At 40.7% G+C, this 12,635-nt stretch overlaps 1 protein-coding gene across 14 annotated transcripts in view; it reads right to left on the bottom strand.

Moving 5' to 3' along the window:
• KLHL3 (kelch like family member 3) overlaps positions 1–12,635 on the bottom strand; it is a 551,388-nt gene that overhangs the window by 410,740 nt on the left and 128,013 nt on the right. The window lies entirely within an intron of this gene.

Here is a 12,635-nt window from a genome sequence, read left to right as displayed (position 1 = left end):
CTAACTGAAAGACCCCTCCAGTGCTCAGTTCTATACTGGGATAAACACTTCAGACACGTCTCTATGTGTTGCAGTTTGGGCCAATTTAAACCATACTCAATAGTAAATCCACGTATGACCCTGAAATCCCTCTGACATGGACTGAGGCGATGTGGCAGACACTGTAAGTGGACTGAGCCAACATCCCTCCGGTTGCTGTCCTCTACTAGAGAGACCAGCTCAGCCTCCCAGAACACCTTTCAGCTGGAAGTGCCATGTGACCCCGTCCTGGCCAATGGCTGTAAATGCAAGGCTGCCAGTGCTAACACTTGGCTCTGTCCCTTGTCCTGCCTGGAGTGCTCATGCGAGGCCCAAGGGACAGCAGAAACTATTAATGAAGCTGGCAGGACAGGAAAGAGAGGAGAAGCCTGGTTTTCCCATGACAGTCTGCACCTCCAGATCTGCTCTTAACTTCTTTCTGCCTGCGGCAAATACAATTCTTTTGTATTTAAACAAGTATCTGAATTTTTATGGTGCCTGCAGCTGAACAAAACTCTAACTTATGTGTAGGGTATACAGGTATAATGGAACCTGGAGCCTATATTTTAATATATTTTAATATATTCTCATGAATATAAAACCTTCTGGTTGGCCCAGGAGGGCAAGATGGCTGAAGCATAAGGAAGTTCCACCACTTGACCCAAGTACAGGACAGACTTGAGGCTAAACTCAGAGCATTCAACTTGAAAAGCCACCTGAAAATAGCTTAGTGGAAATACTGCAGGCAGGAGTGTGGGGAAGAGAGGAGAAGAGGGAGGGAAGGTGCGCGGCACAGCTGCTGCCCGCTGGGAGCCAGGGACTCAGCCCCACAGGGATCCCTAAAGAAGAGCAACAGAGAGGGGAAGGGGAGCCCACACAGCATCCTAGCATGGGACAGTGGGAATCAGAGGGGACTCGGCCCACCAGGGGGACTCAGCACTGTCCCAGCCTAGAAGCCAGTACAGCACGTGGTTGTGGAGCCAGCCTGGAAAGCCCCCCTGACTGTGGGAGCAGGGGAGCCCACAAAGCAGAAGGCACACCTGAAGAGGGGCCTGGGGAGCCACACAGCAGCAACTCTGAGGGGCTGGGTACTCCCAGAAAGAACTTTGAGGAGGGCTGGCCAGAGTGCCTGGGAAAGAGGTGCATTCCTCCCCCCCCCCAGTGAAAAGAAGGTGCCTCTTTCCTCACCCATGGAACCGCAGCAGGGCCTGGGGGCTCTGTGGAGTGGGACATCTGGCTGGGAGGGGGCCTGGGCAGAAGCCCTGCCCAGTGAAAGCTGGCTGTGCTAAAAGATTAAAGAGCCAAGCAGGGCACTGTTGTTTTTTCTCCTTTTCATTTTATTTTTTTCTATTCTCCCCTGCTTTGGCTGGCAACAGGGGGTGCCAGCAACTCAGGCAGAGCTGAGGTATTAGAAGGAGAGGAAGAGACTGCCTGCCCCTCCTATAAGCTACAGGCACCACCCCCAAAACAAATCTGTGTAAACCACCCTGACTGGACCTGATACTCCGCAGAGCCCAGCGCCACGGGGAAAGGGAAGGCAGCCCAGAACAAATACATGCAAGTGGGCAGCCCCAAAGGGACCCAGCCTCTGGGCTAGGGGATACCTGGGATCCTACCTTGCAGGGCTTCAGCCAGGAGGCCAAGGGCCAGGCAGGGACAGCAATTCACATTGGCCTGTACCAGAGAACTCCCAAGAGGACAGGGACCCACACTCACAGGGTGAGATCCAACAACATTGGAGCAAAATCCAGTGAGTTCCATAAATAGCAGATACAAGATATAAGATTTTTGTTGTGGTGGCGGCTGTTTTGATGTGTTTTGTTATTGTTTTTTATTCCTTTTTTTTTTTCTGCTTTTCTTATCCCATTTTTTTACTTTCCTATTCTATATTTTATTCAATTTAGCATTATTATTTTCTAAAATTATTATTATTTTACTCAGTTTCCTACCTTTTAATTTTTATACTTTTACCCCACTTCTGGTCTCTGCCTTCTTTGCTTTCATTTTTTCCCCTCTCCTAACCCTTTTAGTCTCAGGCCTTCTAGTATTCTTTTGTGAGTGTGTGTGTGTTTTCTGTTTATCTGTTTGTCTGTTAAGCTTTTTGTTAAGCCTGGTGCTTTTATGATTGTTGATGCTGATACTTTTTTAAGGTGCTTTTTGGTTTGGTTTGGATTAGTACGGCCTTGCCTTCTTTACTTTCATATAACTCGTTTTCTCTCCCTCTTCTAATTTGTTTGATCTCACACCTTCTAGTATTCTTGTGTGTGTGTGTGTTTTCACTTTGTTTGTCTTTTAACATTTGGATTGAAGCTGGAGCTTTTATCATTGTTGATGCTGATATTTTTGAGGGAGATCTTTTTGGTTTGGTCTGGTTTTGTTCTGTTAACACTTCTGTAACGGTTGGCACAACAGGTCAATAGGGTCAGGGTTGAGATTCATAGTTAGCAACACTGAGGACTGAGCCCACCCACAAACAAACAAGAGCAATCAAGACCAAAATTCAACAGGAGAGCCCACGTAACCCACACAGGGGTCATTCCTAGGCCACCCAGCTGAGAAGGTGAAGGGATCGAGGAAACTGCTCCTCTGGGTCCCAAAGGAAGTCACCACACCCAGACTGGGAGGCACAGCATATCTGATACACACCAACCTGCCTACACATCTCAATATGCCTCACCTGGCCCCAAACTACCAGACTGCTCAAATGATGAGACAAAGAAACAACCCCCAAATGAAAGAAAAGGAGGAAACACCAGAAAAGGACTACATGAAATGGAGGCAAGCAATGTGTCAGATAAAAAATTCAAAGCAATGGTTTTAGAGGTGCTCAAACAACACAGTAAGAACTACTCACTCCAACATAAAAAGAGAGGTAGAAGCTGTGAATAAAAATCAAGTGGAAATGAAGAATAAAATAGCTGATATAAAAATACCGTCCAGCCAGTGTGGCTCAGTGGTTGAGCGTCGACCCATGCACCAAGAGGTCACCAGTTTGATTCCTGGTCAGGGAACTTGCTCAAGTTGTGGGCCCAATCCCCAGTGGGGGGCATGCAGGAGGTGGCCAATCAATGTTCTCTCTCATCAATGTTTCTATCTTTCTCTCCTTCTCACTTCCTCTCTCTCAAAAAATCAATAAAGGTAAAAAAAAATTTTTTAATAAAAAATAAAAATACTGAGAATTCCAAAATGGCAGCAGAGTGAAAGGAAGCTACAAAGACCATCTCCCAGAACCAAACTGGAATTACAACTATAAAACAGGCAAATCGACAGAAAAAAGCAACAGAAAAGCAGCTTGCGAGGACCATATAACCAGGGACACTGACTCCATCCTGGTAGGATTGAGAAGGCGTGAGAGGGAGGCTGGGAGCCCACAGACAGCAGCGGCCTTAGCTGTGAACAGCGCCCTCGGGTTAAAGTCCCACGCAGCTCCACAGCGCAGAGCCGGGACAGAGGCTGAAATAGCCACAGCCAATCACCTTGGGCTCCGGCAGAGGGAGGACAGACTGGACTGGAACTGTGTGGGGACACTAGGGTTTGGTGGATGCTCAGAGCATTTGCTGAGTTGCGGCCACGCAGAAAGGTGGCCATCTTGCTCCTTCCCAGGGCTCTGGGGAGAGGCAGCAACACCTCCCTCGGAGATCCAACCCCACCCAGTGGGCCAATGGAATACTAATTGAGTGTCACCAACAACCAGCATCTGCCCCACCCTCAGGAAATCCCCTTACACTGAGCACCTGAGAGAGTTTTTCAATCAACTAACAACCCAAAACTCTTCAAGTAACCTCAACTGCTAGCCTCCAGGCAAAAAGCTAGAGGATAACAGTACCTTTCCTGGGATAGCAACCTTAACCAGGAAAGTAAGACTAGACAGTGGTGTTCAACATGGGTCCTCCCTCGCTCATCTAAACCCAGGAGAGGTAGCCACAAACAGCAGAACATCAACACCCACAGGGAAAATGTGACAGGCTCCAAAGCCCACAGTGATAGCCAAAATGGTGAAACACAGAAACAGAAGCTAAATGAAAGAACAAGAGACCTCCACTGAAGATGAGATCAATGTGGAGCACTTAGGCAATTTAACAGAGCTAGAATTCAGAGCCATGATCTTGAGGAAGCTCAACAGCATGAGTGAGGATATAGAGATGCTGAAAATAAAACAATTGGAAATTAAAAACCACCAAGAAGAGATAAAAAATGACATATCGGAATTAAAGAACACATTGGAAGGTCTAAAAAGCAGAGTAGAAGAAGCTGAGTACCAGATCAGTGAATTAGAAGACAGGGTACAAAAAATCAACCAATCAGAAAAACAAAAGGAAAAAACTATTAAAAAACAGGAAGACAGCTTAAGAGAACTATGGGACAACTGGAAACTTAATAATATTCGCATCATAGGAGTCCCCGAAGAAGAAGAAAATGAGCAAGGGATAGAGAATATATTCAAAAAAATCGTGAGAGAAAACTTCCCTAATTTGGTGAAGGAAGAAGGCATTCAAGTTCAAGAAGCACAGAGAGTCCCAAGTAAGAAGAACCCAAACAGGCCCACACCAAGACACATAGTAATTAAAATGCCACAAATTAAAGACAAAGAGAGAATCCTAAAAGCAGCAAGAGATAAGCAACAGGTTACCTACAAAGGGAACCCCATAAGGCTCTCAGCTGACTTCTCACAAGAAACACTACAGGCCAGAAGAGAATGGCATGAAGTAATCAAAGTCATGAAAAACAAGAATCTGAATCCAAGACTACTCTACCCAGCAAGGCTATCATTCAAAATAGAAAATCAAATAAAGAGCTTCCAAGACAAAAAAAGGCTAAGGGAATACATTAGCACCAAACCAGCACTGCAAGAAATGTTAAAAGGACTGCTGTAATTAGCAGTAGAAATGGGAAGAAAAATAGAACTACACTAAACAAAAATGGCAATAAATAAGTACATATCAATAATCACCTTAAACGTAAATGGATTGAATGCTCCCATAAAGAGACACAGAGTAGCTGATTGGATAAGAAAGCATGACTCATCTATATGTTGTTTACAAGAGACCCACCTCTCAACAAAAGACTCACATAGGTTGAAAGTGAAGGGATGGAAAAAAATTTTCCAAGCAAATGGAAAGCAAAAACAAGCTGGGGTAGCAATTCTCATATCTGATAAAATAGATTTCAAAATGAAGACCATAACTAGAGACAAAGACGGCCACTACATAATATTGAAAGGATCTATCCAACAGGAAGATATAACCTTGATAAACATATATGCACCCAATATAGGAGCACCAAAATATATTAAAAATCTTCAGCAGGACTTCCAAGGAGAAATCGACAACAATACAATCATAGCAGGGGACTTCAACACCCCGTTGACAGCACTGGATAGCTCCTCTAGGCAAAAAATTAGCAAGGAAACAGAGACTCTAAATGAAGCACTAGACCAAATGGATTTAATAGATATCTACAGAGAATTACACCCCAAAACTACAGAATACACATTCTTCTCAAGTGCACATGGGACATTCTCAAAGATAGACCACATGATAGGACACAAACTAAATCTCTACAAGTTCAAGAAGATTGAAATCATATCAAGCATCTTCTCAGATCACAATGGCATGAAACTAGAAATCAATTGCAACAAGAACATGCAAAGACATTTCAACACATGGAGACTAAATATCATGTTATTAAACAATGAATGAGTCACCCAGGAGATCAAGGAAGAAATTAAAAACTTCCTGGAAACCAACGAAAATGAACACACAACAACACAAAATCTATGGGATGCAGCGAAAGCAGTTCTGAGAGGGAAGTTCATAGCACTACAGGCCTACCTCAAAAAACAAGAAAAATTTCTAATTGACTGTCTAACCTCACAACTTAAAGAATTAGAAAGCAAACAAAAAGAAAACCCCAGAGCAAGTAGAAGGAAGGAAATAGTAAAGATCAGAGCAGAAATAAATGACATAGAGACCAAAAAAACAATTCAAAGGATCAATGAAACAAAGAGCTGGTTTTTCGAAAAGATAAACAAGATTGATGGACCCTTAGCTAGACTCACCAAGATACAAAGAGAGAGAACCCAAATACACAAAATCAGAAATGAAAGAGGAGAAGTAACAACCAACACCACGGAAATACAAAAGATCATTAACAACTACTATGAACAACTATATGGCAACAAATTCGACAATCTAAGCGAAATGGACAAATTTCTAGAAACACACAGTCTCCCAAAACTACTCCCGGAAGAGAAAGAAAACTTGAACAGACCAATAACAACTAAGGAAATTGAAGAGGTAATCAAGACTCTCCCAGCAAACAAAAGCCCAGGCCCAGATGGTTTCACGGGGGAGTTTTACCGAACATTCAAAAAAGAACTAACACCCATTCTCCTCAAACTATTTCAAAAAATTCAAGAAGAAGGAAGACTTCCAAACACGTTCTATGAGGCCAGCATAATTCTAATTCCAAAACCAGAAAAAGACACTACGAAGAAAGAAAACTACAGGCCAATATCCCTGATGAACATAGACGCCAAAATCCTGAACAAAATATTAGCAAATCGGATCCAGAAATACATCAAAAAAATTATTCACCATGACCAAGTGGGATTCATTCCAGGGATGCAAGACTGGTACAATATTCGCAAATCAATAAACGTGATACACCACATAAACAAAATGAAGAACAAAAACCACATGATCATATCAATAGATGCTGACAAAGCATTCGACAAAATCCAGCATCCATTTCTGATAAAAACGCACAGCAATGTAGGAATAGAGGGATCATATCTCGACATAATAAAGGCCATATATGAAAGACCTACAGCCAACATCATACTCAATGGACAGAAACTAAAAACATTTCCATTAATAACAGGAACAAGACAGGGATGTCCACTTTCGCCACTCTTATTTAACATTGTACTGGAAGTCTTATCCACAGCAATCAGACATGAAGAAAAAATAAAAGGGATCCAAATTGGAAAGGAGGAAGTGAAACTGTCATTATTTGCAGATGACATGATATTGTACATAGAAAACCCTAAAGACTCCATCAAAAATCTATTAGACTTAATAAATGAATTTGGCAAAGTAGCAGGATACAAAATTAACGTCAAGAAATCGACGGCATTCTTGTACATTAATGATGAACTCACAGAAAGAGAAACTGAAAAAACAATCCCATTTACCATCGCGCCAAAAAAATTACGATACCTAGGAATAAACTTAACCAAAGAAGTAAAGGACCTATTTGCAGAAAACTACAGGTCATTGAAAAAAGAAATAGAGGAAGATATAAAAAAGTGGAAGCACATACCCTGTTCATGGATTGGAAGAATTAACATAATTAAAATGTCCATACTACCCAAAGCAATCTATAGATTCAATGCAATCCCCATCAAAATACCAACGACATAGTTCATAGAACTAGAACAAATACTTCAAAAGTTCATATGGAACCAAAAAAGACCCCGAATAGCCACAGCAATCTTGAAAAAGAAGAACAAAGTAGGTGGGATCACAATACCAGATATCAGGTTATACTACAAAGCGACTGTAACCAAAACAGCCTGGTAATGGCACAAGAACAGGCATATAGACCAGTGGAACAGAACTGAAAACCCAGAAATGGACCCAAGGCAATACGCTCAATTAATATTTGACAAAGGTGGCAAGAGCATACAGTGGAGTAAAGACAGCCTCTTTAATAAATGGTGTTGGGAAAATTGGACAGCTACGTGCAAAAAAATGAAACTAGACCATCAACTTACACCATACACAAAAATAAACTCAAAATGGATAAAAGACTTAAATGTGACCCATGAATCCATAAAAATTCTAGAAGAAAATGTAGGCAACAAAATTTCGGACATCATACGGAGCAGAATTTTCACTGATACATCACCTAAGGCAACAGAAATAAAGGAGAAAATGAACGCATGGGACTACATCAAACTAAAAAGCTTCTGCACAGCAAAAGAAACAATCATCAAAATGGAAAGGCAACCCACTGTATGGGAGAACATCATTGCCAATGATGTATCAGATAAGGGGTTAACTTCCAATATATATAGAGTGCTCATACAACTCCACAAAAGGAAGACAAAGAACCCAATTAAAAAATGGGCAGAGGAGCTGAATAGACACCTCTCCAAACAGGACATACAAATGGCCAAGAGACATATGAAGAAATGCTCAACATCACTAATCATCAGAGAGATGCAAATTAAAACAACAATGAGGTATCACCTCACACCTGTCAGAATGGCCGCCATCAACAAAGCATCAAACAACAAGTGTTGGCAAGGGTGTGGAGAAAAGGGTACTCTAATACACTGCTGGTGGGAATGCAGACTGGTGCAGCCGCTATGGAAAACAATATGGTGCTACCTCAAAAAATTAAAAATTGAACTTCCATTTGACCCAGTGATCCCACTGCTGGGAATATACCCTAAGAAGCCTGAAACACCAATCAGGAAGAATATATGTACCCCCATGTTCATAGCAGCACTATTTACAATAGCTAAGATCTGGAAACAGCCCAAGTGTCCACCAGTAGACGAATGGATAAAAAAGCTGTGGTACATATACACAATGGAGTACTATGCAGCGGTAAGAAAGAAAGATCTCTTATCCTTTGAGATGACATGGAGGGACCTGGAAAGTATTATCCTAAGTGAAAGAAGCCAAGCAGAAAAAGACAAATACCACATGATCTCACTTATATACGGAATATAATGAACATAACAGTCTGAGGAATACAGTAGACCCAGACACATGGAAGTAGGGCACAGACTGACATCCCTCAGAAGAGGGGATGGGGGGTGGGGAGTGGGAAGAGATAAACCACAGAACTTATATGCATGTATGCATGACCAATGGACATGGACAACTAAGCCGGGGACAGGGTGGAGGGTGGGTGGGGTGGGGGGTGCCAATGGGGTAAAAAGGTAAAATATCTGTAACAAAAAAATAAATAAAAATTCATAAAAAAAAAAAAAAAAAAAGAAGAAGTAACACTTATTCTCCTGAAACTATTCCAAATAATTATAGATGAAGGAAGACTTCCAAGCTCTTATTTATTTATTTATTTATTTATTTATTTACTTACTTATTTTTCCTTAATTAATTCTAGGAAGAGAGAGACAGATAGAAACATCGATGAGAGAGAACATCAATTGGCCACCTGCTGAATGCCCCACACTGGGAACCGGGCACACATTCTGAGCATGTGCCCTGACCAGGAATCGAACTGGTAACGTGTTGGTACACGGGTCGATGCTCAACCACTGAGCCACACCAGCAGGCATTCCAAGCTCTTTTTATGAAGCCAGTCTAATCCTAATCCCAAAACCAGATAAAGACACTACAAAGAAAGAGAATTACAGGCCAATATCCCTGATGAACATAGACACCAAAATCTTCAAATAAATATTAGCAAATTATATCCAGCAAATATATTTTTAAAATTATACACCACAATCAAGTGCGATTTATCCCAGGAAAGTAAGGCTGGTACAATATTTGCAAATTAATAAATGTGATATATTCCACATAAACAAAATGAAAGATAAAAATCACATGATCATATCAATAGATGCTGAAAAGCATTTGACAAACTGCAACACCTAATTTTGATTTTAAAAAAATCTCTCAGCAAAGTGGGAATAGAATGATCATACCTCAACATAATAAAGGTCATATATGACAAATGTACAGCCAGCATCATACTCAGTAGGAAAAAACTAAAAGTGTTTCCCTTAAGAACAGGAACAAGTCAGGGATGTTCACTTTTGCCACTCTTGTTCAACATAGTACTGGAAGTCTTAGCCACAGCAATCAGACAAGAAGAAAAAAAAAGGGCATCCAAATTGGAAAGGAGGACCTAAAACTATCATTATTCTCTGATGACATGATATCGTACATAGAAAACCCCAAAGACTCCACCAAAAAACTAGTAGATTTAATAAATGAATTTGGCAACGTAGCAGGATACAAACTCGCTATCCAGAAATCTCTGGCATTTTTATAAACCAATAAAGAATACACAGAAATAAAAACTAAATAAACAATCCCATTTACCATTGCAACAAAAAAAGTAAGATACCTAGGGAGATAAAAGACCTGTTCTCAGAAAACTATAAGACATTGAAAAAAGAAATACAGGAAGATATAAAAAAGTGGAAGCATATACCAGATTCATGAATTGGAAGAATTAACATCATTAAAATATCCATACTACCTAAAGCAATCTAGAGATTCAATATTATCCCCATTAAAATACCAATGGCATATTTTACAGATCTAGAACAAATACCCCAAAAGCTTATTTGGCATCAAAAAAGACCCAAAATAACTACAGCAATCTTGAAGAAGAAGAACAAAGTTGGAGAGAATCATAATACCAGATATCAGGTTATACTACAAAGCCATTGTAATCAAAACAGCTTGGTATTGTCATAAGAACAAGCATTTAGATCAATGGAAAAGAACAAAAAACCCAGAAATTGACCCAAGACGTTGTGCTCAGTTAATATTTGACAAAGGAGAAAAGAGCATATGATGGAGTAAGATAATCTCTTCAATAAATGGTGTTGGGAAAATTGGACAGCTACGTGCAAAAAAATGAAACTAGATCACCAACTTACACCATACACAAAAATAAACTCAAAATGAATAAAAGACTTAAATGGCACTTGTGAAACCATAAAAATCCTAGAAGAATATATAGGCAGTAAAATCTCAGACATCACATGTAGCAGAATTTTCACTGATACATCACCTAAGGCAACAGAAATAAAGGAGAAAATGAACGCATGGGACTACATCAAACTAAAAAGCTTCTGCACAGCAAAAGAAACAATCATCAAAATGGAAAGGCAACCCACTGTATGGGAGAACATCATTGCCAATGATGTATCAGATAAGGGGTTAACTTCCAATATATATAGAGTGCTCATACAACTCCACAAAAGGAAGACAAAGAACCCAATTAAAAAATGGGCAGAGGAGCTGAATAGACACCTCTCCAAACAGGACATACAAATGGCCAAGAGACATATGAAGAAATGCTCAACATCACTAATCATCAGAGAGATGCAAATTAAAACAACAATGAGGTATCACCTCACACCTGTCAGAATGGTCGCCATCAACAAAGCATCAAACAACAAGTGTTGGCGAGGGTGTGGAGGAAAGGGGACTCTAATACACTGCTGGTGGGAATGCAGACTGGTGCAGCCGCTATGGAAAACAATATGGTGCTACCTCAAAAAATTAAAAATTGAACTTCCATTTGACCCAGTGATCCCACTGCTGGGAATATACCCTAAGAAGCCTGAAACACCAATCAGGAAGAATATATGTACCCCCATGTTCATAGCAGCACTATTTACAATAGCTAAGATCTGGAAACAGCCCAAGTGTCCACCAGTAGACGAATGGATAAAAAAGCTGTGGTACATATACACAATGGAGTACTATGCAGCGGTAAGAAAGAAAGATCTCTTATCCTTTGAGACGACATGGAGGGACCTGGAAAGTATTATCCTAAGTGAAAGAAGCCAAGCAGAAAAAGACAAATACCACATGATCTCACTTATATACGGAATATAATGAACATAACAGTCTGAGGAATACAGTAGACCCAGACACATGGAAGTAGGGCACAGACTGACATCCCTCAGAAGAGGGGATGGGGGTGGGGGGTGGGAAGAGATAAACCACAGAACTTATATGCATGTATGCATGACCAATGGACATGGACAACTAAGCCGGGGACAGGGTGGAGGGTGGGTGGGGTGGGGGGTGCCAATGGGGTAAAAAGGTAAAATATCTGTAACAAAAAAATAAATAAAAATTCATAAAAAAAATAAATAAATAAATAAAAGACTTAAATGGCACTTGTGAAACCATAAAAATCCTAGAAGAATATGTAGGCAGTAAAATCTCAGACATCAATGTAGCAGAATTTTTACTGATACATCATCTAGTACAAGAGAAACAAAGAAAAAAATTAATAAATGGAACTACATCAAACTAAAAAGCTTCTGCATGGCAAAAGAAACCAGCATCAAAATGAAAAGGGAGCCCTGGCCAGTTTGGCTCAGTGGTTAGAGCGTCGGCCTGTGGTCCAAAGAAACCCGGGTTCAGTTCCCACTAAAGACGTGTACCTCGGTTGCAGTTTGTCCCCGGCCCTGGTTGGTCATGCGGATGGCAGCCACTTGATGTGTCCCTTTCACGTAGATGTTTCTCTCTCTCTCCCTCCCACTCTATCTGAACAAAAAGAAAAAAGAAAAAAAAATGTCCTCGGGTGAGGATAAAAAAAAAATGAAACGGGAACCCATTCTCTGGGAGAACATATCTGCCAATAATACATCGGATAAGGGATTAACTTCCAAAATATACAGAGTACTCATATAAATCAACAAAAGGAAGACAATCCAATTTAAAAATGGGCAGATGACCTGAATAGACACTTTCCCAAACAGGATATTATACCATACAAATGGCCAAGAGACATATGAAAACATGCTCAGAGTCATTAATCATCAGAAAGATACTAATTAGAATGACTATGAGGTATCACCTCACACTTGTCAGAATGGTGGC

The sequence above is a fragment of the Molossus molossus genome, unplaced genomic scaffold (assembly GCF_014108415.1).
Source record: "Molossus molossus isolate mMolMol1 unplaced genomic scaffold, mMolMol1.p scaffold_m16_p_4, whole genome shotgun sequence".
Lineage (NCBI taxonomy): Eukaryota > Metazoa > Chordata > Mammalia > Chiroptera > Molossidae > Molossus > Molossus molossus.
This window is presented reverse-complemented; position numbering and strand designations above follow the sequence as displayed.